The 24,400-nt window shown below is 48.5% G+C and overlaps 1 long non-coding RNA gene and 1 other non-coding gene across 4 annotated transcripts in view; both read left to right on the top strand.

Moving 5' to 3' along the window:
• Positions 1–3,439: 3,439 nt before the first annotated feature.
• LOC117199757 (uncharacterized) overlaps positions 3,440–24,400 on the top strand; it is a 60,014-nt gene continuing 39,053 nt past the window's right edge. For 2 of the 3 annotated variants that reach the window (XR_004481081.2, XR_004481086.2), the window contains exons 1-6: positions 3,440–3,591; positions 4,809–4,922; positions 8,673–9,060; positions 15,764–15,835; positions 18,634–18,733; positions 22,501–22,579. This is a non-coding gene — a long non-coding RNA (uncharacterized LOC117199757). The remainder of the gene's footprint in view (positions 3,592–4,808; positions 4,923–8,672; positions 9,061–15,763; positions 15,836–18,633; positions 18,734–22,500; positions 22,580–24,400) is intronic. The other variant, XR_007475433.1, reaches the window with a different exon arrangement.
• LOC117200291 (small nucleolar RNA SNORD112) lies at positions 3,696–3,772 on the top strand. The gene has a single exon (XR_004481764.1). It is a non-coding gene; the product is annotated as a small nucleolar RNA SNORD112 (small nucleolar RNA).

Consider the following 24,400-nt stretch of genomic DNA (forward strand, 5'->3'; position numbering starts at 1 on the left):
TCCTCGAAAATCTCACTCACGCGGTCATCCCCGACTCATTTGGGCTGATTTGGTCGTGGGCAGAGGGACAGGACAGCTGGCCCAGGACCTGCTAATTATAGCCGCTCAAGTATTTGAGCAGAGCTATTGAGTCCTCCATGTCATGGTTTTTTCTTGCAGGCAAGCAAACCCTTTAACCTCTCTTCCTGAGCGCTGTCCCAGGCCCCGTTTATTGCCCAGGCCCCCCAGGGGGAGGTCAGCATGAGGTCCCCACCCCAAGTCTTACCTTTGATGCAAGCGATCAGTGGCTCTGCTCCTGTCCCGTCAACTGGAACTTCGCTTCTTTCTAGAAAGTTATTGGATAAATGGGTTTCTTTAAGTACGAAAGCCTAGGTTTGGGAGGTGCATGCACTCTCCTCAGTAGCAACCACAGTCCACTCACAGCCTCTGTCCTGCTTTTTTCATGGGACTGTATCACGTCATGTGATACAGTCCCCCCATCGCTACGTTTGGGTCCCTCCGTGATATTTCTTGAGTACTTACTATGTGCCAGGCACTGTTTTCATTCCTTTAATCCTCAGAATACCCTGTCAAGGTGTTAGTTATTATCCCCATTTTGCAGAAGAGGAGCCTGAGGCCCAGAGACAAACCTCAGAGCCTATGGGGCGATCTCACTTCTGTAACTGGGACTGACCCAGGCCGCACATCTCGTCGGTCTCAGGCCCCGCATGTCAACCCAGCTAAGGTCCACACTGGCGGCGCTTGGGTCCTGCCTTTGCTCTGTGACACCTCAGCTCTCGGCAAGCCCCCTGTTCTTGCTGGACCCCTGTAGTGTTTTGCTCTGCCCCTGATGTCAGTCTGCACTGGCTACTCCTTGCTTCACCCCTCCCCCTTAGCACACAGTAGAGTAGGGCCACCGGCAGCAGGTGAGGCCCGGGGCAGCGCCTCTGCCAGGGGACCTGGTGGGCATTTTCTCTTCTCCCCTCCCAGGTGGCAGAGAGGTGAGATGGCGGCTTTCTCCAGGAAGGGAGTAGATGCCTGGCCCAGGATCGAATAGAAAGGTCTGAAAAATGATATTTTTTAATCCCTGATTTGTACATTTGAACAATTTGTAAACGTGTCGAGTCCTCAGGAGGGAACTAACTCAAGCCCTTTGTTCTGCAGCTGAGGCCCACTGCCCCCGGTGGGCAGTGAGTCGGTGCGTTCCTGAGGCCAGGGTGTGGCCCAGCCCTGGCCCCCAGAGGAGTGCCAGGGGAGTGTGAGGCCCTCCTAGGCTGACCTTGAAGCAGGCCAGGTACGTATGCCCTGCTCTGTCACACTGACAGCCTCTTTGGGAGGTAGGGCCCTCAAAGACTGGGGGCCCTATAATAAGATAGTAATATAATTAAAAATCCAGGACGACACTGTTACTCTTGTCTGTCCGTTATACATCCCCCCAGGGAGGTGTTAAAATCTCTCACCGTAATACAGAGGAATGCCTACAGCTGGGGTGTCTGTGATGGGGGCTTAAGGGGTCTGCTCGGGGGGCACAGAGGGTGGGCTGCCCTGGGAGGAGGTGGGTGGCCTTGGACTATAATTCCCCTCGCCTGCTCTGGTAGGATGGGGACAGCCATCTTCAAGTGTCGCCTTGATGTTTTTAATGAAGTCAAATATAAAATGCCTGGCACACAGTAGGTGCTCAGCAAAAATGGTTCTTCTTTCAGGTGGATCTGTCCCCTAACTGTCCCTTTGAAAGCCCTTCTCATTTTTATAGAGTCCAGAGGGGAACAGGGAGGGTTAGACAGGTCAGCGTTGGGTACAGAGGGCCTTTTCTTAGTCAACCCTGTAACTTTTTTGGCATTGTGGGATTTATGTAGCCTTTCTGAGGAACGAACGTCTTCAGGTGGAATTACCTCGGTCCGGAGGCAGATACAGGTAACCTGGGTACTGCTGTATTTTATTTTTATTTATCATAAAAATCTTTTGTAGCTGCAAAACTATGACAAGCATCTCAAAGCATTCACCAGGACCAAACCCTGTCCAAGATAAAACACCACGTAATAAATAGCGGAGGCTCACGTGCGGGAAGGGTGATTAAGCGCCGGCAGAGGGCTGGCTAACCTGTACTCACCTGTACTTCGGGCTAACCGCCCGAAGTCGTGGTTGAAAATAAGTGTCTGCCTGGCAGAGGGGAGAGAACTCAGAAGGTCCTGCCTGTGTTAGCTTAGGGAGAGGGAGACATTAACCAGCTAACTAATCAGTCCGTCTGTGCACAGGGAGGCCAGGACAGAACCTGATTTCAGGCTGCTTTGGGTTTCAGGTTGGCTTAGTTTCGTGTCCTTGGGCTCGCCGAGCCTTGATGTCTTTATCTGCGGATAAAGGGTCTTCCCAGTCGCACACTTAGTTTGTGCCTGCGACAGCTGGAGGGGACCTGTGGAGCCGGGTCTGAAGCTTACTGTGCAAGCAGGGGTTGGGGTGCCTGGGGGAGAGAAGGGGTTCTGATGGGAAGTCGGGGTGCAGTGTGCTACCCAGGACGTGAAGGGGGGCAGGCAAGGACCTGCAAGTTTGCACCCCATTCTCAGGGAGCTGACATGTTAGCCACACCCCCTGTTGGTTAGAACTGGGGTGTGGGCAACGTGACAGCTGTGGGTTCTGCCCGGCTGGGAGGCTGCCGGTGCACGTGGGCTACAGGGCTGCTGCTCCCCAGAGGATCCCGTGTACCCTTCGCCCAGGACTGTCTCGTGTCACATTCTCCCGAGTCCTCATTCTAATTAGCTAATCCCTGAGAACACGGACCAGGGCATTAGCTTTAGGGCCTGTTAAAGACCAGAAGGGAAAGTCCTCCCCGATGGGTGCCTTGCAGACACCCGCCCCGTGGCTCTGGAGGGATCTGGGACCTGTGGGTGGCACAGTCACAGCCAGCAGGCACACACCTGCTGGCCTCATGTCACTGACACGCCACTCGGAGGCCCAGGGCTCCAGTTTTAGAACATAGAAAATTCTGAAAAGAATGATCTGGGAGATACAATAAATCCCTCATGTCTGCAGACCTTGTCTGGGGGAGATACGCTCACTCCTGATCCAACAGTCAAAATGCTCTTCCTTTTGTATTTGTTAAAAAAAAAAAAAGCTAAAAGCTAACAGAAACCCCACACACAAACACAGCAAAGCAAAACAAAACCCACACACAAAATGTTTATTTTAATTATGCAAGAAATGCATTGATAATTAATACACTCATTACGGAAAATCAAACACTGCGGATAAAAGCTAAAGCCATCGTCAACTCCTTCCTCCATCCCAGTAGCCCCCCCGCCATCACCACCATTTTAACTCCTGTTGTCAGAGTCAGGTGTCTGGTTCCAGACTTTTTTTTCCTGTGCATTTGCATATGTATCTAAATTGGCCTCTCCAATATATGATTCTTTTCTTAACGTAGAACTATATCACCACGTACATTTCTTTTTGCACAGCCTTTCTCTTCACTCAAGAATGTGCTTGGAGATCATAAAAGATAAACAGCGTTCCTTATAACAACACCTTAGTCGCCTGTAATCTGTACACACTGAAGTTGAGTTCACCACCTTGTTGCTGTCACTAAAGCTCCGGCGGGGCTGGCTTGTGGAAGCAGGTGTAAGTAATTGCCAAGGTCTGGATTTGGGCTCACAAGTGTTTATGACGTTATTACAAATGAATATATGACTGCATAAATTAGCAGAATAAAAGCGGGACATGCCTGGACCAATGATGAGAAAGTGTTTGTGAACAAAGGATCATGATTAATCCAGTTCTGCGCAGAATACTGAGGTCCATTAAAAGACAATAGGTCTCGGCTGTCTCATTCTTTTTAAGAGCTGTTTAATATTCCGGGGTGTGTTTGCACCATTGTTGATTAGAGCTTCCTCTATTGTTGAAAATCCCAGCTGTAAGTCTGCTGGGGTAGGCCAGTGTGAGCCTATAGATGCTTTGGTCAAAGTCCTAGTCATCGGGGTGGGTCACGGGTCCCTGTGTGCTCGTTATATTATTTAAGAAAATAACTAAGAAAGATAACATAAAATAAAAGAGGTCCTGGCATAGATAAATGAGGAGAGCATGTCACGAACCGCGGTTTTAATTAATATGATTTTGCTGAACTGACGCCTGCTAAAAGAGATCTAAGCCGTCCTGTTTTATTTTTGTTGTTGTTATTGCTAACGACCCTGCAGGGAGCATTCTTGTAGCTGAATCTGTAAACACGTCCCTGACTGTTCTTTTCGTCCAGCTTCTTAGAGGTGGGATAGCTAGATTAAATGGTTTGCAGCAAAGTTTATTTTCACTGAGTGATCTTTGTAACATGCCGTTTTGACCTTGTCGCTGTCTTGCTTTAAATCCTCCATCTGACTTCCCGGAGTGTCTGGGACGTGGTCCAAGAGCCTTAGCCTGGCATGTAAGACCCTTCAGGGTCTGGCTGGAAGCTCCCCAGCCTCGTGCCCCCTCCCCATGCGCGCGCGCACACACACACACACACACACACACACACATATGTGTGCTAGGCACACGGCAGCCCCTACCAGCTACCCTCTCCTCTCTGTGTGTGCCCTGCCTTTTACCCTTCAGGACTCCGGCCAAGCCATCCCAGCCAGCTTCCCCTCGGAGCTTAAGACAAGGCTTGAAATGTTCGCTAGGGTGAACCCAAATTTAGAGGCACCGCTGCCCCCCAACACCTCATGCTACAGTTCAGCAAAGCATAGTCTGTGGAATCGTGATGACTCATTGACACATTTGCCTCGTCTAGGAGAACGTTTTACATTTTTCTCGAATTCGTGAAACTGGCCACATGTTAATCACCCCTTTCCTTTGTCCCTTTCCAGTGCCCTTGGCTCCCATGTCGCCTGGATCCAACTTCCCCTAACTGAAAACCGCCTCATATTCCCCCGGGCCCATGGCAGCTTCAGAGGACTGAGCCGTATGCTCTGTGGCGCTGGGTGAGTCCTCAGAACACCGTCACACTGCAGATGCATACCCGGGAGGCCAGGCTGGCATCCCCACCGCCCCGGGCTGCTCTGGCCCACCCTCCTGGGTGCGCACGCCAGGCTCCCCCAGGCTCTGGAACCCTGTGTCCTGGGGTGCATGGGCTGGGGTGCTACGTCTCAGGGGTGGAGTGCCAGCGATGGGTTTTCAGAACATAATTATATCCTGGAAATGGGTGATTGCATCTTTTGTGACCTGCTCCTTGCCAGAGAGAAAAGGGGGTTCTGGAACATGAGAGGGAGCCGTGACGTAGCACGTGACAGCAGGGCCACCAGCTGGGGTGATGGTGATGCCCTGGGGAGGGGACAAGGTTAAGAGTGGTGCCTCTACCTTTGAGACATGGTCATGTTCTAGAAAGAGCACAGGCTTTCGGGTAGAGGGGCCGCGATGCCAAGTCTGCGTCACCCTTGGGGCAGAGGACTTCACCTGCTTATTGGGAAGCACAGGCGCGCCAGCGTGTTCAGGGCTTTGGTCCCCTCTGTTTCCCTGGGGTTGGGGACGGGTCGGAAGCACCCCAGGAGGGCGGCCATCTCGAGCACAAACCTGGCTACAGGGCAGACGTAGAGCTGTGTGTCTTTGGCAAATCTCCCAAGAATTTCTGTGCCTCGGTTTCCTGATATTAAAAGAAGGAATCATAATCGCCCACACAGCGTATTGAGCGGCTGAGTGAGACAACAGCACAATTAAATCACGCCGCACAGTAGCCAGTATGCAGTACCCAGCAAAACTCAGCAGCCCTTCCCATCTCATCCCGTCCGAAGTCCTTAACCCTCCGTCCAGAGACACAGGCAGCTCCTTTTCAGGGCAGAGAGACCCACAGGGGAAGACACAAAGGCCAAGAGGGCGAGTGACCAGGGGGGAACGGCTCTGCTCCTGTCGCCCCAGTGCAGACACCCTCCCGAGGGAGACGCGGGCCTTTCCTCGAACCCTGGGGGGCTGGGGAAGGGGCTGCCCCCCGCCGGCTTTAATTGGGTTCTCCTAAAAAGTTTGGCGATAGTTTATTTTATTTTTTTATAAATATATATAAAATGTCAGACTGCTCTTCAGGCAGATTTTTTAGGCTTGTATTTTATAGACTTTGGCAAGGGCAGTTCGGAAGAAACAGTGGTTACAGTCTAGAGAGGTTTATAATTCCTGGAAAAACTTCTAGCTAAACCTGACTTCTCCTAAATTTCACAGAAACTGCTCCCTGGGCCAGGCCCAGCCTAAATGAGGTTTTTGTACAGCCTTACCTAGTGGGAGCATGACTTGCCTTTCACACAAAAGTGAACTTCCTCGGCCACCAAGCACAAAGACCCCTCTCTCCTGTATTTTCAGTTTATTTACTCTGGAGCGTGGGCTTGGTCAGACACACGTCTCACACCGGGGTGTTTCTCTGTGCTGTTAGTGGAGCTGTCCGTGCCTCTAGCATGGAGCCCCGTCCATCCCTAATGTCCTCGTGCCTGGGTGAGGCTCTGTTTGTGTCTGGGGCAAAAGGAACCATTAGTGGGAATCCCCTCTCTAGCCAGGCTGCCCCATGGCCTCTGCCCCGTTAGAGATTTGGGCAGGTGACTTTTCCAATCCACACCAAAGCTCTTTTGAACCCTTTGCTGCTACCCGGATCAGGATCCGGTATTTGCAAAATTTCGCACGTGCGTGATTTCTTCCGCCGCATCCCCCCTCCCCCGCCCCACCTCCATGTGATGCCGCAGAGGCTGTGACGCACTTGTAAATACTTTACCAAACATTGTCACATCGACAGTTTCAAAGCCATCTTTTAATTGATTGAAACAACAGCAACGACGGAAAACAGCCGACACCCCCCCCCCGACACACCCCCACCCCAGGCTCTGAGAAAGCAAACAGTTTCTCCCAGGGCTGCTCCCAGCTCCTGAGCCGGCACGGCGGGGCAGTCTGTCTGTCTGTCTGTCTGCGGAGCCAGCCCGCACTCTCCACCTGCAGCACGATGCTGCCCCCCCTCGGCGGGTCAGAGCAGCTGTCGGGACCCCGAGGCTGGCAGGACTGGGACAGTTAGGCAGTTGTGGCAAGGTTGCCATCCCTGGGTACCTGGGTGCCTTTGTCGTCTTACCCGAATCTTTCTGCCCTGTGGAGGTGCATCCCTGCCCCCAAGGCTGAGCGAGGGCAGCCCGGTCATTTCAGACAAGGAACCCGGGCTGGTCCCTCAGCCAGCCTCTCTCTCTCTCTCTCTCTCTCTCTCTCTCTCGCTCTCTCTCTCTCGCTCTCTCACCACACACACACACACACCACACACACACACACACACGTGTGTGTGCGCGCGCGCTCAGTGCCTGCGCTGGGAACAAAGACAAGAAAACTCCTTTAGAAACTGCAGAACAGAGCCTCGTCTAGTGCGGGTCCCCTGATAAAGGCCCCATCCACCCAGAGTTCCTGGGAACTGAGCCCCCATGAATGGCCCTGGAGGGCCAGCGCCCGACATCAGCATGGGCCGCATTCATCAACATGCAGGCCCCTCGGCCCCAGCGCCGGGTGAGGGGGCTTTCACGAGTCCCCAGAGCATCTAAGTTACGGTCCAGCAGCCGGCCGAGTCCGGGGCTGCGGCCCAGCCTCCAGAAAAGGGCCCTGGATTTCCCATGACTGGGGCAGCCCCTCTACTCACCAGACCCCCATTACTTCTGTCCTCCCCACCCCAGCCAGAAAGGCTCCCCCCAGCCCTGTGCACCAGTCTGTTGCCCCAGAGAGGATCTGGGCCAGCCTTTCCGGGCCTGGGAGCGGGGAGGGGGCTTGGCCACTCCAGGTGGGCTGGCCCTTGAGACAGGGAGTTGGCCGCAGGACAGCTCCCCCCTCCCCCGTCCGCCCCGCACTCACCCCCATTCTCCGCTCCTCTCCCCTCACTGCCTCATCCACACAGAAGCACTCCACCGGCCATCTCGGTGCCTTTGCCACTGAGCTCGGGGCAAGGGGCATGGGAGTGTCTGCCCATCCTTGCTCTGACCCCAGCCTGCCTTCTCCGTGGCCAGAGCCCTGCTCGGGACCTACTGCTGCAGGAACGTCTCGAAGGCCTAGACGTGCGGGCTGCTAGCCCGGGCAGGGAGCCGTGCTGCAGCCTCCTGGCCAAGTACCGGCCTGCCTCTCTCTGCTCGGATGCCTCCCGTAACAGGAAGCTCCCTCTCTCCCCAAGCAGCCCGCGTGGGGCTCGCTTTGCCGAGCCCTCCTGCTTTCTGCATCTGCCTCCGCGGCTCCGACGCAGCCCCCTCGCCCCCTCTGCCCTCGTCTCTTTGCGGGCAGTAAGCTCCTTGTCAGTCTCTTTTCCGTGCTCGGTAGCGAGCCCTCCATCCACCGTGGGATCAGGCTTGGGGTCCCCTGGCCCCGTCCACACCTGTCCCGGGGCGCCTCTGCCCCTGCCCGCCCGCATCCGGGGACGGAGCCCTTTGCCCTGCTGTTCTGCACAGAGCCCAGGGGAGGGCGCGGGTCTCCCCTCCCGGGTCCAGCTGCTCTGTAGCTATCTGTTAAGTGGCTTCTGAGCCCTCTCGGTGTTTTATGGCCCCTTTGCCAGTTGCCAGGGAGAACGCTCTCTATGCAAACCCCCTGCCTTTTCCGCAGGAGCCACTGGCGGCCGGGCCGGCCCTGGTCAGCCCGCAGCGGCGGCAACAGTGGCGGCAGGCACCCGCGGCGGGGTTGGGGGCTCCCAGGCTCCGCTCCCCGCTCTCTAGCTGGGAGACCACACAATTCCCCTTTCTTTTCAGAGCCTGGGTTTTTCCTCTGTGAAGTGGAGATGAGAGGGGCCCCCACACCGGCTCGAAGGGAGGCTAAATGAGATAAGAGTAGCCCAACACACATCAGAGAGTTCATCAGTGCTCGTGGCGTAGACCCGGAGAGGACGCACGCGTGTAAAGTGTCGCAGGAAAGAAGACAGTCTGGCCTTTGGAGACCCCGCTCCGAATACAAACAGGAACCTCACCAGGCAGAGACCCCTCTGCCGGCTCCATCGCACACATCACGTCAGCCAGAGGAAGCCTCTGGCCTGTGAGCTCACAGTAGATGCAGAAGGCGGCAGCAAAGACGTGCGAGCCCACATCTGCCTTTAATAGAGCAAGAATTCGCACTTCTGCAGCAGCACGAGGGGACCCTGGGGTAAGGCAGAAAGGCACATTTTTCCCGGCTGCTCCCTAGAAGGGTCAGCTTAGACGGCAGCGTCTGGGGATGAGAAGCCCAGTGGGGTCCAGGCACCCCACAGACTATGGGGTGCAGTCATCCTTCTGGGCACTCATTCTCCAAACCAACGCAGAGCACCTACCTTCCTGGGCCCAGACCCGACTGGAAGGCTGGACACGGAGCAGTGCCGATCGGCCGGCTTCTTGTCCTCGAAGCTCAGTCTGGGGTGGGGGGAAAGAGACAGGGAATAAGTCACTGTAAATCAAGGGATGAAGGGGGGATGAAGCAGCTGAGATCACGGAGTCCTGGGTTCTAGGGGACAAGCCCTGAGCCGGGCTGTCTACCTAGGACTCACCCCAGCAGGAGCTCTGAGCACCAACCTCAAAATTCCCATTTGATTGATGAAGAAACTGAGGCAGGGAAAGACAGAGGCCCATACTCACTGTCTCTCAACTGGTGTGAGGCCGGGCTGGGATGGAACCCCAGTCCCTCCGAGGCTCCCCACCACACCCTGCTGCTGAAGACAGCTCAGCGAGGCTGTGCTGAGTGCTGGGGGGGGTGTGGGTGGGCAGGGGATGGATTGATTAGTTACAAGCACCTCCCAGCGGTGCTTGAGCTCCCAGCTCCTCTGTGGCCCAATCCGTTTGAAGGGCAGATTCAAAATTAGGTGGTAGCACCTACGGGCAGAGGCTTATGAAAATGGCATTATTAACGTGATGCAGGGGGGGCCCTGCCCACCTCCAGGCAGCTTGCAGATAGAGGGGGCTGGGGCTTGTTTGTGTGGACAGGGAGTTGGAGGGGAGGGAGCACATCGGGGGGCCCACAAGGGCTGCCTCCTGGGGAGGACTAGCTTTGGCGAGGATGAGGGCCTGCTGGCTGAGAGGGGCAGCCCTCTCACTCAGGAAAATGCCCGAGCTGGAGCCCCCTCTCCAGGGCAGGATCCCCTGCCCCTTCTCCGACACAGGCTAGGACGATGGGCCCCCTTGCACCTCAGTTTCCCCATCCGTGTGAGATGGAGATGAAAACCATCGTCACTGCAGGGAGAGCTCCGGTCCCACACCTTCCCTCCAGCCCCCTACCATGGTGACAGTCCCCGGACACCTGTCTGCCTGTCTTAGAAGTACTCAACAGGAGAGTTCCAGATCCGGGGGGCAGGGAGGGAGCCACAGGGAGAGACGTGGAAGGGAGAAAGGAGAGGGGGCTGATGTCCCCAACTCAGAGAGGCTGCTCTGCGTTGGGCAGGAGTTGGGCTACTTCAGATTTGTGCCAACTCACGGTGCAGTGGAATCAGACAGTCTGAATTCTTCAGACACCAGCCAAGCGTCTGTGGAGCCCCCAAGTGCCACAAGGGGGCTGCCTGGGCCACATTTTTAAGCCCGGAAAGTGAGGAGGGGGAGACAGACAGTGGGGATCGGCGCTTTTTGCTTTTGCAGCAGCGATTTTGATTTCCACTGCAGCCCCGATGCGTGCATGCGTGCGGGGGCCGGGCCCTGCCCTGGGCTGGGGGCAGCCAGGAGGGGGTGGCCCACCCTACCTTGGGGGTGACTGCAGGCTGCGCCCCTCCCTCACCGAGGGCCGAGCTGCAATGCAGCAGGCTGCCGGGAGGGTCCGGGGAGCTGTCCGGTGGCCGGCTTTCCAAAGTGGGAAAGGAAGGCTGCGGGAGGGAGCATTTCCTGGAGGGGCAGAGGGTGGAGTGGCGCCCAGGAAGCAGACTGCGCAGAGTCTGGCAGCTGCAGGAGGGCTGGAGAGGGAAGAGGCGGGGGGCAGGGGTGAGGGGCCCCGGGGGTTTGGGGAGATTGGTGTGGACCTGGGCTGGAGCGTGAGTCAGTTTCCAGTGATGTGACTGACAGAAAAGAGGGAGGCTTAGGTGGGGCAGAGAGGGACCGAGGATGGTGAGGCCAGCTTGGCACACAGTTTTAGGACAAAAACCGCCACCTCTTGTCCTCCCAGAACGAGCCAAAAAATAAATAAATAAGTAAATTGAAGCATCTGACAAGCTAGACAGCTGAGTCCTTCCCAGCCTGGCTGAGCTGCTCCCGGGGAAGGAGTCGTAGGTGGCCAGCTCTGCCTTGGAGAAAGGAGGCTTCTGCAGGCCCTTTCAGAGCCAGAAGGGGTTGCATGGGGCCAGGAGGACCTGTGGAGCGGGGTAGAGGGGCCGGGGAGGGGGCAGCAGGGCCTAGGAAAGCGACCAGCAGGCCCCGGCGGAGACAGGAGGGCCTGGGAAGGGTCTGGAGGGTCTAGGGGGGGCAGGATCGTCTGGAAGGTAGGGGCTGGGGTAGCAGTTGGGGGCCTTGCTCTGCAGTGCCTTGCACTTTCTCCTTCATCTCCCCAGCTTAGAATGGTTTCCTTCCACTGACCCAGGCCCCTTTCTCGCCCCCTTTCCACTTTGAGGCATTTTTATTGCCTTTGGATCGGCTCCCTAACAGCCTCCAGGATTTAGCTGAGACCCTGGGCCCCTTTGCTCTTTGAAAAGCCTTCCCCTCTCCGACCTCCTCAGCTCCTGCACTTTAGTTTTACACGATGATTTCAGAAACCTTTAATTATGAGAAATTTCAAACAGCACAAAAGTAGAGAAAACGGTACCTATTTTCATCGCAATTAACACACTTTTCATACTGCTGCCGCCGTCAACTCTCAGCCCCTCTCATTCTATCCAAACCTCATACTGTCCTTCTCCTACCCCCACCTGCCCCCAGACCGCTCTGAAGCAAATTCCAGACACCGTACCCTTTCCTCCAGCATTCTCCAGTGTGTATCTCTAAAAAAGAAGGACTCTTTTCTGTTTTGAAAACATAACCACAATGCCATTATCACAGTTAAAGAATTAACAGCATTTTCTTAATGTCATCCAATAGCTATTTAGCATATTCAAATAGGCCCCAGTGGACTCATAAATTTCCTTTACAGTTGGCTTGTTCAAATCAGTGTCCAAATTCTTGCCTGCACTTTCAGCGGGCGCTGGGATTATAGAAGGTAAATGCAGTTACAGATCCAGGGGTTTGCTATCTAGTCTCTCTCCTTAAGTGAGTAACTCAACCTCGGCAAACTTCAGTTTTCTCACAGAACATGGGGCAAATTCTGGGTCTCGGCTAGGGTCCTTTAGGGGATTAGAGATAATGCATATTAAGCCCCCAGCCCTGTGTCTAATACATAACAGACACTCAGCAAGCTGTAGCCGCTAGGATTATCCTTTTTTTTCTGGAGACTTCTAAAGGGCACTTGGGCCGGGGTAGACGAATCAGAGTTGGCAATCGTCCACAAAACAAAAGGCTCCTGGCAGGCCAGGCCCCCCGAGTGATTAAGACAGTACGTGCACCACATCCCAACATGGCAGCCTGCAGCCCAGGGGGCTGGGACCTCCCAGCTGGCTCGCAACTCAGCTGCCCAACAGCAGACACCAGCTGCTGCAACTGGGGACCCACTGGGGATCCCACAGGTTGCCAATCCACTAGATGGCACTGTCTGCTGTGAGTCTGGGAGGGACCCCTACCCCAACCTGCTCTGGGTGCCGCAGGGGGTGGCCTGCCACTGAAACACTGCAGATAATTTCTGAAAAGCATTTCTCAATATGTCATGCAAGATACAGCGGTTTTCTCTCTGCGTAAATCCCAGCCTGATTGCACACGCAGAGGGAATGAACATTTCATGATCATATTTGCTCAGGTCAGGCACTGGTATATCCACCCTCTCTTTAAATCCTCGCCCCAGCTACGTCTGATTTCCCTTTATTTTACAGATGAGAGGACTTTGAGAGGTTAGTGACTTGTCCAAGGTCAGTTAGGAAGCAGGACCCAGGATTCCAATCCAGGTTTGTCTGTTTCCTCCGCATAATGGAAAGGCAGAGGATGGATGTTAGGTCTGTCGGATGGATGGAACCCTGCATCAGGATGCAGTAGAGAGATGGCTGGCTGGCTGATGAAGACTGGTGAGATGGGTGAATGAATGAAAGTGCAGACGGTGGATGGATGGATGAATGGGAGAGAATAGTCAGTTTCTCACCAAGATCGACGGCTCACTTGATGTGTGGAGAGAGGTTTCCTCCGAGTGGAGCTTGCTGGTGGAGCTGTGCTGCCTCTGAGCATACGCACTGGCTCAGGGGGCTCTGGGACAACAGGTGGGCTGCCAGCTGATAGGGACCCAGTTCCAGTTCTGGTGCTAGAGCAGCTCAGTTGCAGCTCTCAGTCCCAGCTGCTTTCACGCTCACTGAGAAATAGAAGACAGCCTCCTTTCCACTGACTCTCCTGGGTGACTAAGCCCTAAGCCCAACCCCATGCTCAGTCTTTCTCTAGTTCCTCGGCATAGGTTTCTGACCTCTAAATCATCAGAACCACCCTCCATGATCGCAGTTACCATCCTCAATCAAAATAAAAGGAAACTGAGGTTTAGAAGTGGTGAGTGCCTTGCTGCACATCGTGTAGGGACCAAGTGCAGAACCAGGATTTGAACCCTAGTCTACTCTTCTAACAAACCCATACCCTTTTCCCATTTGCTTTTCTCTGTGACCGTACCTGAAAAAGTCTGCACTCCTTGGGGTTCACCCACGTCAGACTCACCTTCCTGGCCTGTCAGGGAGCTGGCCTTCTACCCCCCAGACTTTAAATTTATTTCTCAAGTAACCCCTTCTCTAGTTTATCCTACTTGTAGCTGCTACATCACACACGCAGCGATCAAACGTATCACTGACCTCCTGCAGTACAATGATCAAGTTACAACTTAAATTTCTGGTAGCTCAGATTAGGACTGAATGCTCAGAGAAGCAGATATAGACTCTAGAGCCCGGAAGGCTGCAAGGCAAGGAGAGAGGGAGTCAGACAGAGGGCTGAAGGGCAATTCAGCTAGTGTCCCCAAAGACCTGGCTTAAATTCAGCAGATATGTTTCGATAATCTGCTTATGGGCTGAGCCATGTTACACACATCCAAGATGCTCAGATTTCAATCCCAGCTCTGCCATTTACTAGTTTCGTGAGTTTGGACAAAGTGTTTAATCTCTGTGCCTCAGTTTCCTCAGTTGTAATATGGAAATACCAATAGTACCTTATTAATGGGTACTTGAAGATTAAATGAGTCAAACATTTAAAGTGCTTGAAACAATGTTTCCCATTTGGTGAGATGCAATAAATATTTCATTATAATTAAAATTATAATTGTTATCACTGTTTTCCTTGAGATGGTATTTAATATCTCTGACTGGTAAGAATCATTACTCACTTTTTACAGACAGCTGAGTAGGTGCCCGTAGAGGCGTATGAGCCTTTGCCTTTGGAGAGGGGAGTCAGTGAAGTAGAAATATAAATTTAAGACTAGACAGTTTCAGTTCTCGTTGTACAAACAAGAGCTATACGCACCAATTGGACATGATCCGTCTTATAAAAGATTAAGCCCTGGAATAGGTGAAACTCCTCTGAAGGGATTTACTTGTGGGTGTTGAGAGCTTTAATGAGGTTGGATGGGAGTTGAGAAGAAGCTGAGTAGGTGAAGGGCAAGATGAAGAATTACAATTCTCTTGGTTCACCTTCATGGCTTCTAGAAGCAGTGGGCAAGTTTCCCATATGTGCTCTGACCAAACTTGTTTCCCTACATTTTTGGGGGGGATGGGGGTGGGGGGTAGAAAATAGCCACATCAGACATGTTTCTTGTTTGGTCTTTTGAGGGTGGCCAGTTGGAACAAAGCATAGTTCTAGTTGAGTCTCACACCATGTGGGACATGAGGATTGGGTGACCCGCTCCCATTCCTGGGCAGAACATTTGCAACTTAAGCCTAGGTGGCGTGTGACTGTGTGTAAGGGTGGCACCGGGGGTGGGGGGTGAGGGCATTTGGACGCCCTAACAGCCCGGTGACAGGAGATGGGTTTAGCATCTCTGCTGACTTGCTGGGCCACGTTGGGCGGATGATCCCAGCATGATCTGATCCCAGAATCCGTGCAAGTCCTGTGGGAACTGACACCACTGCATCTCCTCCGAGAAAGTTTACTTATTCATTCAGGATTATCGGTACATCCTGGAGATGCCCTGTGCTCCTGGGGGTACCTGTGTGGGAGGTGAGACAAGCCCTCCTGTTTGCCCACACATGCATTCACACGCTCACCTTGTAGGCTGAGAGTCAGGTATCAGAGAGCAAGAAATGCCCCAAAAATGAGGCATTGGGGCAAACTGGGGAAGAGACCCTGGGGCCAGACTTCCCACACTGGCTACCTTGCTCAGCATCTTCCTAGCTGTGTGACCACTTGTAAGTCGCTTAACTTCTCTGAGGCTCCATTTCCTCATGTGTAAAATGGGGCTAACCATGTCTTTGCTCAAATATCACCTTCTCAGTGACACTTTCGCCTTCTTGTTGCTTTCTATCACTCCTTTTTTCCGCGTTCTTTTTCTCCATAGTTCTCATCACCATCTTATATCCTGTATATAGTACTTGTTTAATTTGAATATTGTCTGTTCCTGTCTCCACCCACAAGGAAGTTAGCTCTCAGATTTTGTCTTTTTCATTCATTGCTGTCTCCCCTGGCCTGTACCTGGCACAAAATGCATGCTCAAAACTTTTTGGGGGATAAAAAAGAAAGAGATGCTGTTGAATTGTTCCCATCCCAGAGTATTGTCAGTGCCTGCAAAGCAGGCAGCATGGTGCCCGGTGGAGTGTTCATTCAGTGAATATTGGCTAATTTTGATTATTATGTCTTCTTCACAGGACTGTTGTGGGGATCAAACGAGATAATGTATGCGAAGGCATGCTGTGAATTCTGCGTGCCCAGGGCAGGAGGTACAGCATTAATGATGCTCTGTTACTTTGAGGGGACTTACACTTAAACTTTATGCTTTTCATTTTCACACCACCTGGGAGGGAGGGAAGCCCGAGAGATCACTGCCCCCTGAGGCTCAGCACGGGGAAGGGCCCTGCTGGAGGCCCACAGTGGGTTCAAGGCAGAGGCAGGAGCCTGTGTTGGGCTCCCCAGCCTAGGGGTCTTTCTACGTCTCCCTTATGTTAAGTCCCCACGTGGGTATATTTATGTACATATTACATTATATATACATCTACATAATGGAAGGATGTTTTAACTTGTCATTTATTTTTTATTTTTCGTGCCTCAGAGTTGCTCTGAGGCCAGCATGCTGGGCACCCACCAGGACAGTCTGGGAGGGTAGGAGGGAAGCTGGCTGTGTCTTGTCAGTAAGGGTCACAGTTTTTTGGTTTCTGGGAAACAACGTGAACATCAAGAATCTCATGGCATGGACTCCTCCGAAGGCAGCCCCATTTCATGAAATGAATTTTAGTTTTCCAAAGCGCATCCCTTAGTTGGATTTCTGTTTTCCAGGGCACTTGTTTAAGCTTTGATGCCGGGTCCAAAAAGAACAGATCCCAACAATTTCCTGCCCGAGGCCCATCCTTTCCGAAACACTCAGCTTGGCCTGAGCATCGAGATCATTCGTTTCTCTAATCAGATGGGGTGCTGTTGGAACCGCAGAGTGGGCGGCGTGGGGCGGGGGAAGGGCAGGGTGAGCGCAGGGTGGGAGCTGCTTGAGGAACGGTCAGTACGCACCCTCATGTTGGACCCTCGAGGCTGTCGCTGTCCTCAGTCGACCAGTCGCACAAGTCGGGGCACAAGGCAGAGAAGCCAGGTCACGTCTCTGCAGTTACACAGCTCACGAGTGCCTGCTGGGGTGGAACCTGGTCTGTCTGTCTGTCTAGCACCACAGCTGCTGCAGAGGAAAGAAAGATTTGGGGGATGGGCTCAGAGTCTGGGCTGGGAGTGGGTGGGTGGGGTGTCACCTGGCTGACTTTGGCATGAAAATAATAGCTGATTCTGCTTAAGGACTAGGGCTGTGCCTGCAGGTGGGAAAACAGGCACAGAGAGGTTGGTTAACTTTCCTGATGTGGCCCAGCTAGTCAGGATCTGAGGCTGGATTTGAGGCAGGCAGTGTGATGCCAACATATGTGCTTTAACCATTGGCCCACAGTGCCTCATGGCTGTGAGCACAGATTAAGAGGCACGTGGAGTTCAAGGACCTGGGTTCGAGTCCTTCTACCACCCCCCTGCTGGGTGTGCTTGTAAGTCAATCATATGTATTTAATCCTCCCTCTCGACCAGGTCCTGCAGAGGCCCAGCCAGCCACTGAACCATGGAAAATATTTTTTAAGAATGTGATAAAATTGTACATATATGAAAGGGGAAGGGGAGGGTACACAGGAGATTTGAGAGGGATTATTTAAGGTAGAGGGCAGCAGGGGACCACGGGGTGGAGAACAGGCGGTGGGGGCAGTGCATGGCTATTGTACGGCTTTTAATAATCAGTAAAATAAGAGAGGCATGTCAGGAGCAGGAATGGGAGTGGGGTGCGAACCAAGGATTGAGATGAATTCTCCACACCCGAGGGACGTGAAAAAAGAGATCAGAGTGGTGTGTGGTCCTTCATTTTATTATTAAAAGTATAAAAGAATCAAGAAATACTGTCATAATGGCCTCGAGGAGCTCAAGGGTGAAAATGTGTTCTGCATAGAAGGTGATGATGAATCCAGGTCTGCTAACCTGACATTGACGAGCAAAGAAGGTCTGGGCGATTTTCTTCCTTTTCATGGGATTTGTGTTCCATAGAATGGGCGCACTGGGGTTTCTCCGCGCGACAGGATCTTGGCTCTGGGGAAAGACACTGTAGACAGGTATAAGCGGGGATTCATGGGTGTTCGCTGCATAGTTACAAATGAATGAATGCACAGATCCAATTAAAGAGAGCCAAGCTTACACCACTGATGAGAATGTGTTTTCAGACAAGTGTTATGAGTAAGCTAGTTCTACCCAACAGTAGTTATTAAAAATAATAGTACAAACACCCAGTAGGTTCTAGGCTGTTGGGACTGTGGGTAGGAAGCATATTAACAGGTAGATAGAACAGTCATTGGTCTTGGGCTGAATGGTGGCTTCAGGTGTTCTTGATATATTGTTAGGAATGAATTAGATGACAATAAAATACATGACGAAATGAAAGACACCCAAGAGCAGACCACCAAAGATCATGTTTTATGGCTTATGGCTTAGGGTTAATCCATTTATGGACAATGGTGGACGACTTAAAACAACAAAACCAAAGCTCTTACCTCTCTGGATAAGAAGCATTGGTCTATAAGGACTAATCGATGTTTTTGTTGTGGGTTAGTGCTCAGCTCCTGTGTGGTTATTGTGTTTCAAAAAATAAGTAAAAACAATAAAAAGGACAAGTAGGAAACAAGGATGAGATTATATCTGGAATCAAAGATGATTATTACTTCAATTCTGCATAGCCGAGTCCATTAGGAAGAAGATCTGGGCTGGTTCTTCTGAGTTAGAAGCATAGAGACAGGTGCTTGTAATAGCCATTATTCTTGTTTTCGATTAGGGTGGTGAATTCATACATGTTTATTGTAATAAATGTAGTTATTAAATGGAGAAATAGGTACAATGAGAGCTGTGCTTGGGCCAATGATGAGACTGTGTCATGTGATTAATACTATGCTGCTCACCCGACGGCCGTTAGAAAATATCTAGGTTGTTTCATCCTTTTGAATATCTGCCTTGTGTTCCACAGAATGGAGGCCCCAGAGTGGGTCTAATGACCCTCTGTCGATGAAGATCTTGGCTGTGACTTCTGTGGGAAATGAGCCATGGACCAACCGACGTGAGTGATGGTTAGTGTTGTTTTACGGTTGGGTGGTTGGTTGATGGGTGTGTATGCGCTATTAAACATGAATGGACACAAATAAAATCAAAGGTGTCCAAGCATAGACCAACGATGAGACTCTGTCATGAACCCGGGTGATGAATCTCCTTTGGCATAACTGTCAGCAAATTAAAAAATAATATAACTGGGCTGTTCTCTGTGTAGCAAACGAGCAGATAAAAACAAATGATTATATATGAATCATTATGTTAATTTTATATATGTATATGTATAATTACATTATACATTAATAATGTATGTTTATATAAATATAATTGTTACTTTTTCTTATTCTTGGGGTGAATGGGATGCCCATGTACCTTTACTGATTTATTAAAAAGTAAAGGATGCATGCATAAATAAAATCAAAGAGGTCAAGCATGGACTAATGAAGACAATGTATCACGACCCAAGACTTATGATTACACAATTCTGCAAATTTGAGGGACGTTAAAACAAAAAAAAATTCTGTACTATTTCATGTATTTTAATAGCATTCTACTATTAATTTATACACTACGGTTTATATAAACACTTTCCTGTTGGTGAAGTTTAGACTGTTAACTCAGTGAGAGATGCACATAGAAATGAAGAGAATTGGTAATTTCTTATATTTTGGGGAAGATTCATGGGTGTTCTTTTAGGATTTTTTAAAAAGGGATAAATAAAATTAAAAAAGGCAAAGCACAGACCAATGAGGGTAATGTTTCATACACTAAGGCTGATTAATTCAATTCTACACAAGTGAGACTCATTAAAAATGATCCAGGCTGTTCATTCTTTTAAACGGTTCCTTTCTGTTGCATGAAATGGACACACCATAGTTTATATAATCATACAACATTTATGAGAATTTTGATTCTTATTTGGGTGGATAAGGTAAAGAAAATGTAAGCAATAGTTGACGTTCTTAAATCTTCAGCTGGAAAGTGGTTTAAGGGTGTTGATAAGTAAGTAAATGAACGAATGAACAAATTAATGAATAAAACAAGAGGGCATACATGGGCCGATAATGATTCATTATTCCAGAATTAAAATTATTCTAATTGTGTACATTCCAGGTCCATTTAAAGTATGTGTTGGTTAAGGAGCAGATATTCATTATTCCTGTTTTTGCATGGTGGTGTGTTGCATGTTAATTTCAGTGCTAAAAAAATCAGTAAATGTATAAAGTACAAAGAAACCAAAAGGGAGACTGGTGATGAGAATGACCCAAAGATTAGAGGATTACAGTTAATTTAGTTCTGTGCTCTTGACTGCCATAAAAATAGTATGTTTCATTCCTTTTACCAGATATTTTGTATTTCACGGTGTATATGTACCTAGTTTATTGAAACATCCTTCCATGGAGAAAGATCTAGCTTATTAACTCACTGAGCAAGGAGCACAAAAGGAGATGAAAGATAACGTCAGTGTTCTACCTGTGGAGTATGAGACTGGGTTTATGGTTGCTAATTAAAACTCCTTTAGAAATGATCGACTCAAACCAGAGAGAATCAGCATAGACCAATGATTAAGAATTATAATTAATTCCCTCTAGCTTCATTAGAAACAGTTTTAGACTATTACCTAAGGGTAAAGAATGTATGTTAGTGCTGTCCAATAGAAATTTCTGCACTGATGGACATGGTCTGTAATTTGTTCTGTTCAATATGGTAGCCATTAGTTACACGCGACTACTGAGCACTTAAGATGTGGCCAGTGTCCATGGGACCTGAATTTTTAATTTTACTTTATTTTTATTAATTTGAATTTAAATAGTCATATGTGGATAATGGCTACTCTATTCGTTGCACTGGATGGTTGGTTAATGAGAGTTTCTTGACTATGAGGTATGAATAATTAAATATATAAATTAATAAAGAGGGTTGATTATGGGCCAGAGATGAGAATATACCATGAGAAAAAGATTATAATTAATCCAGTTCTGCACAACTGAGATTCACTGGCAAAAAGTCTTTGGTTCATGAAAAATAGACATAGGCTGATTCATTTATTTTATCAACTATGAAGTGTTACTTTGAATGTGTGCCCCATAGTTTATGTGAACATTTCTCTAATATTGAAGATCTATGTATTTTGGTGAGAGAAGATCAAAAATTTATTGTCAGAGTTATAGCTGGTGAGTTGAATAGTGGTTTTGCAGATACTCATTATATTACTATTTATTTCAAAAAATGAATAATAAATAATAGAGAGTCCGTGTGTGGTGCAAGGAAGACAGTATGACATATACCAACATTTGTGATTAATACATAAATAATAACTGTGGTCCATAAATAAAACATCTCTTTTACATTTTTTGGTGAGGAACATAGAGACACATGTACCTAATTGTCAATATACATATAGGACTAAGAATTGTCAATATACATATAGGACTAAGCAAGGACCAATGAAGAAAGTATATCACGAACCAAATTTTTATATTAATACATTTCTGAACAACTGAAACTCATTTTATAAAGGTCTTTGTTTCTCTCCATTTATGGGTAAGAATTACAAAGATTTATCTACCTATCCTTTATATCCATACATATTATATATACATATATTATAGATATGGATACAAATTATAGTTTTTCTTAGGTTTGATGGTACATTCATGGTGATTTCATTGACTATATTATAAAAAAACCAATACATGAATAAATTCTTAAAAATAAGAGGAAGGAAATGTATGAGTTAGTCATTGTTGTGGCAGTGCTGCATAACAAGTAACCCACAATTTCATTGACTTAAAAAACAGCAATTATTACAACCATTACAATATTTATTTCTCACATATGGATCTGTGGGTATCTTGCAGCAGTTGTGCTCCAGGCTGTGGGTTGGGTTCACATCTGCCCAACTTGCCTTCTTTTTCAAGGTTCTTAGATAAAGGAGTTGTAGTGTCTGGGCCATGCTCTTCTCACATTGAAAGCTGGAAGCTCCAGAGCGCAAGCAGAACCACCCCTGCACATTTAAAGACTTTGCTTTGACATGGTTTAAGTCATATCCACTCATACTCCATTGGGCAATGCAAGTCATACGGCACAGCATCAGTGGTGTGGGGAAGGACAGTCTTCCTATAGAGGATAGGGAAGGGAGAGGGAATATTTGCTGAAAGATGACATAACTTACCCCATTTCTCCCAACTGGTGAGAAATGTTTACTTCATGTTCCTACATGAAATATAATCATTCTCTCTTCAAAACATCCCAGGAGTCCATGAAACCAGTGCTTTAATTTGTAATCCAGAGCATCTTGATTCACTTCTGGTTTGGATGTGACTCTTCTTTATTCAGAGACTTATAAATAAGAGATGGGTTATCTGTCCCCACATGGTAAACATACTGTGTTGGAAACACCCCCACTTGCAAAGGGAGAAAATGGGAGGCACAAAGCAGTTCACTCCAACTCTGCTGGGCCAAAGATATGAGCTTTCCTACCTGCAGCTGGCACCTGTATAGGAGGGAGAACAAAGGTGGATGTTGGTAATGGCCGCCATTCGTATCCTTCTTGTAGGTGATCAGTTCAATGATGTTTATTGATATAAACATTGAGAGTCATTAATTAAGTTAAAAAATGGAGTGTTGTTTGTGGTCAAAGGGGAGAAGGAGGGCCAAGCACGAGGCAAGGATTATGGTTAATTCAGTATTTCACAGCTAACATTCATTTAAAAAGTTTACATCGAATACTGTTCACTTTTTTTTTGTTGTTCACTTTTTTTTATGCCTGATTTCTGTTCTACAGAATGAACGCACTAGAGCTGATCACCCATCCTTAACTGATGAATGGCTTACCTCTGTGGGTAAGGAGCATGGAGGCCGATGTAAGTGACAGTCAGAGTCCTTGTTCTTGGTTTGGATGGTCTGCTCATGGACGTTGACTGTATTACTTAAAAGAAACAAATGGCTTCATTCATCACTTGTTAATATAATAGTAGACCATGCATGAACCAGTGTTTAGAGTGTGATATGAACCAAGAATCGTGATGAATCTAATTCAACACAGCTTAATTCCATTAAAAATACACCAAGGCCATTTAATTTATGTTATTGGCATTTGACTATTCCATACTCATGTTATATCCACTGTGACTTTGACTTAGACATTCCCCACTGACAAAGATAACTGGTTGAGATGGTAGCACATAGGAAGGTGGAGAGATATTATCAGTGTTCTATTGTGGAAGAAGATGGTAGGCTCAGAAGAGTTCACTGTGTCATCTTTGAAATATAGACAAATTAATAGTAAGAGGGCTAAGAACAGGCCAATGATGAGTGGGGGATTGCTATGTAGCAAGAATGTTGATTGATTCATGTTATTGATCGTTATAGAAAGACAGCTAGTGTACTGTTTCTGTGGGAAATTAGCCTATGGACAAGTGCTGTTCAATACAATGACCACTAGCCACAGTTGGGTACTGAGCACATGGCTAGGCTGAACTGAGATGTGACCTATGTGGAAAATACACACCAAATTCAGAAAAGTCAGTACCAAAAAGTGTAAGATACTTCTTTTTTTTTAAATATTTAAAAAATATATTTATTTATTATTTTTGGCTGTGTTGGGTCTTTGTTGCTGTGTATGGGCTTTCTCTAGTTGTCTAGGCGTGTGGGCTTCAGTAGTTGTGGCTCGCGGGCTCTACAGCTCAAGCTCAGTAGTTGTGGTGCACGGGCTTAGCTGCTCCGCGGCATGGGGGATCTTCCCGGACCAGGGCACGAACTCGTGTCCCCTGCATTGGCAGGTGGATTCTTAACCACTGCGCCACCAGGGAAGCCCATAAAATATTTCTTTAATAAGTTATTTATACTGATTACTTGTTGAAATGATAGTATTTTAGATCTATTGGGTTAAATAAAATATACAGTTATAATTGATTTCACCTGTTTCTATTTAAAAATACAGATTCTAGAAAACTTAAAATATATGGGAGGCTTGCATTATATTTTTATTGGCCAGCACTGCTATAGACTAATGAGAGGGATACTCAAGGATCTTTTCCTTTATGTTTTTCTGACCCATGGGTATTGATTGTATTATTATTAGTCAACTAATGGACCAATTAATGAAAAGTGGATAAATGAATGAGAAAAATGGGAAAAAGCACACACTAAATATTAAAGTGTATATTGACACAAGGATTATTTTAAATAAAGCACTAAAGCCCATAAAAACAATGTAAAGTGGTTAATCCGTCTGGGTAATGAACATATGAACAGATGTGTGTAGTAATCAGTGCTGTTGGATTGGATTGGTGGTGTGTTGCTAGTCTTAAATTTTTTAATTAATTTATTATTTTTTTTAAAGAAAATGACATGGACAAATAGCTGATTAAATAACCAACTAAACAGAAGAGGGTCAAGCATGGCAAGTGTCAAATGAAGGCAGCATAGTGATAATGGTATTGGTCAATCCTTTTGGCACCATTGATATCCACGGCAAAAAAAATCCAGTCTCAGCTCTGTGGGAAATGAGCCTCTAGTCAGTGATTAGGAAGTTCGCCAGGTCTTAATCTTAGACTTTGAGTCTCCCGAGTATTGATTATGTTATTACTGTTTAAGTGAATCAATGCATAAATTAAACAAGTGTATAAATGAATGAAAAAAGAGGGCAAAGCATGGACCAATGATGCAAGGACTACTACTAA

This window comes from Orcinus orca, chromosome 2 (genome assembly GCF_937001465.1).
Source record: "Orcinus orca chromosome 2, mOrcOrc1.1, whole genome shotgun sequence".
Classification (NCBI taxonomy): Eukaryota; Metazoa; Chordata; class Mammalia; order Artiodactyla; family Delphinidae; genus Orcinus; species Orcinus orca.